We start from the raw sequence: 3,468 nt of genomic DNA on the forward strand, positions 1-3,468 counted from the left end.
ACATGAAATATAATGCGTTATTGGGCAGACCTTGGATACATAGCATGAAGGAAGTTCCCTCAACACTGCATCAGTTGCTGAAATTCCCCACTCCGGAGGGGGTGAAAACCGTCCGGGGCGAGCAGCCCGCAGCAAAGGAAATGTTCGCAGTAGACGAGAAGCCGGCTCAGGAAAAGAAGGGTACAACCGGAGGGCAGGTCCCCCAATAGAAATTAAAGTGCACTGGACCGGATCCAGTACATGAAGAGGATGACTTCGGGACGCCCAGATCCTTCGTCATGCCGGATGACTCGGACGCGACCAAGTCAACCGTGGAGGAGCTGGAGCAGATCATTTTGTTCGAGTTCTTACCGGACAGGAAGGTATACCTGGGCACGAGGCTTACCCCGGAGCTCCGGCGTAAATTAATTGAATTTCTTCAAGCTAACGCCGATTGCTTTGCATGGTCGCATATAGACATGACAGGTGTATCACCGGAAATAACGTCCCATAAATTCAGCTTGGACGGAAAATTTCAACCGGTGAAGCAAAAAAGAAGGCCCATGTCAGAGCAAAAACACGCCTTCGTGAAAGAAGAGGTAACAAAGCTTTTGAATATAGGCTCCATCCGGGAGGTGAAATACCCGGATTGGCTTTCTAACGTGGTGGTGGTGCCCAAAAAAGGTAATAAACTTCGAATGTGTGTCGATTATAAGGATTTAAACAAGGCATGCCTGAAGGATTCATTTCCATTGCCTCACATCGACAGAATGATCGATGCGACGGCCGGGCATGAAATGTTAAGTTTTCTCAATGCTTACTCCGGGTACAACCAAATCTGGATGCACCCGGAGGATCAAGAGAAAACATCCTTCATCACCCGTTATGGGACTTACTGTTATAACGTCATGCCTTTCGGATTAAAAAATGCCGGTGCAACTTACCAACGCCTAGTTAATGGGATGTTCGAAGGACAAATAGGGAAAACAATGGAGGTTTATGTTGACGATATGGTTGTTAAGTCCCTGGAAACAGAGGACCATTTAAAGCATTTGCAGGAAACCTTCGATGTACTCCGCAGATACAACATGAAACTAAACCCGGAGAAGTGTGCCTTCGGCGTAAGGTCCGGTAAATTTCTGGGGTTCATGGTGTCAAACCGGGGAATTGAAATCAACCCGGACAAGATCAAGGCCATCGAGGACATCGAGGTCGTGAACAACATAAATGGGGTACAGAAGCTCACCGGGCGGATAGCGGCGCTGAGTCGCTTCATTTCGAGGTCCTCGGACAAGAGTCACCGTTTCTTCTCTTTGCTCAGAAAGAAGAACGACTTCGATTGGACATCGGAGTGCCAAGAAGCCCTAAGGGAGTTGAAGAAGTATCTGTCCAGCCCCCCGTTACTGCACACACCGAAGGCCGATGAGCCGTTTTTTCTCTACCTAGCAGTCTCCGAAATGGCGGTAAGCGGCGTTTTGGTCCGAGAAGAATCAGGTGCGCAATTCCCTATCTATTATGTAAGTAGAACTTTGGGGGATGCAGAGACCCGTTATCCCCATTTGGAAAAGCTAGCATTAGCATTGGTAAGCGCTTCCAGAAAGCTCAAACCTTATTTTCAATGCCACCCCATATGTGTAATAACCACTTACCCTTTAAAAAACATCATGCATAAACCCGAGTTATCGGGTAGATTAACAGAATGGGTTGTAGAAATTAGCGGTTACGATATCGAGTACAAACCTCGAACAGCCATCAAATCCCAAATCTTGGCCGATTTTGTGGCAGACTTTACCCCGGCCATGGTCCCCGAGGTCGAGAAGGAACTTTTGCTGACCTCGGGAAAGATCACGGGCGTTTGGTCTCTACATATGGACGGGGCCTCGAATCTTAGAGGTTCCGGACTCGGGATTGTCCTTAGGACCCCGGCCGGAGAGGTCATCCGACAGTCCGTTAGAACTGCTAGACTGACAAACAATGAAGCCGAGTATGAGGCTATGATTGCAGGTTTGGAATTAGCTCGGATCTTGGGAGCCGAAACAATCGAAGCAAAGTGCGACTCGCTTTTGGTCGTGAACCAGGTGAACGGAGTATTCGAGGTAAAGGACGAACGGATGCAGCGATACCTCGAAAAAACCCAAGTGGTACTTCATCAATTCAAAGAATGGATCATGCAGCATGTACCAAGGGAGCAGAACAGCGAAGTCGATGCATTAGCAAACTTGGGATCCTCGGTCGAGGGGGAGGAAATCGACCTCGGGGCAACGGTGCACTTATCGAACACAGCCATAGAAACCGGGCACGCTGAAATATACACAATGGGCTTGACCTGGGATTGGCGCAACAAGTACATCGACTACTTGCGTGATGGTAAGCTCCCAAATGACCCGAAGGAGTCACGATCGCTACGGACCAAGGCTGCCCGCTTTTGCTTGGTGGACGGCCAACTGTATCGACGCTCTTTCCTCGGTCCTCTAGCCAAGTGTTTGGGCCCCGGTGAAACGGAGTACATGATAAGAGAGGTACACGAGGGAACCTGCGGCAACCACTCCGGTGCAGAGGGTTTGGTTCGAAAAATTGTCAGGGCCGGTTATTACTGGAACCGGATGGACGAGGATACGAAAAGTTTTGTCCGAAAATGTGACGGGTGTCAGAAACATGATCCGATGATTCACCATCCCGGGGAGTTGCTGCATTCGGTCATCTCACCTTGGCCTTTCATGAAGTGGGGAATGGACATTGTGGGTCCGTTACCTCGGGCACCAGGTAAGGCCCGTTTCATTTTGTTTATGACTGACTATTTTTCTAAGTGGGTTGAAGCGCAGACCTTCGAAAAGATAAGGGAGAAGGAGGTCATCGACTTCATATGGGACCACATCATCTGCCGTTTCGGCGTTCCCTCCGAGATAACCTGTGATAATGGCCCCCAGTTCGTGGGTAGCAAGGTCAACAGTTTCCTCGAGGGGTTGAAGATCAAAAAAATCGTGTCAACCCCGTATCACCCGTGTGCAAACGGACAGGCAGAATCAACGAACAAAACAATAATCCAAATCTGAGGAAGAGACTTGAAGCATCGAAGCATCATTGGAGAGACATACTCCCGGAGGTGTTGTGGGCTTACAGAACCACGTCCAAGTCGAGCACGGGGGAAACCCCGTTCTCATTGGTTTACGGAGCTGAAGCCCTCATCCCCGTGGAGGTTGGCAAACCGACCCTCCGTTTCAGGTATACCACCGAAGATTCAAACGGGGAGGCCATGGCCGTGAAGCTCGACCTCGCGGATGAACTGCGCGAAAGAGCGTCGGTCCGCATAGCGGCCCAAAAACAGAGGATGGAGAGATATTACAACTGAAGAGCCAACTTTCGGCATTTCCAAGTTGGGGATTTAGTACTTCGAAAAGTTACCTTGCACACCAAGAACCCCAACGAGGGAAAGCTGGCTCCGAACTGGGAAGGCCCGTACAAGATAACCGGTATAATGGGCAAAGGGTC

The sequence above is a fragment of the Lycium barbarum genome, chromosome 10 (genome assembly GCF_019175385.1).
Source record: "Lycium barbarum isolate Lr01 chromosome 10, ASM1917538v2, whole genome shotgun sequence".
Taxonomy (NCBI): domain Eukaryota; kingdom Viridiplantae; phylum Streptophyta; class Magnoliopsida; order Solanales; family Solanaceae; genus Lycium; species Lycium barbarum.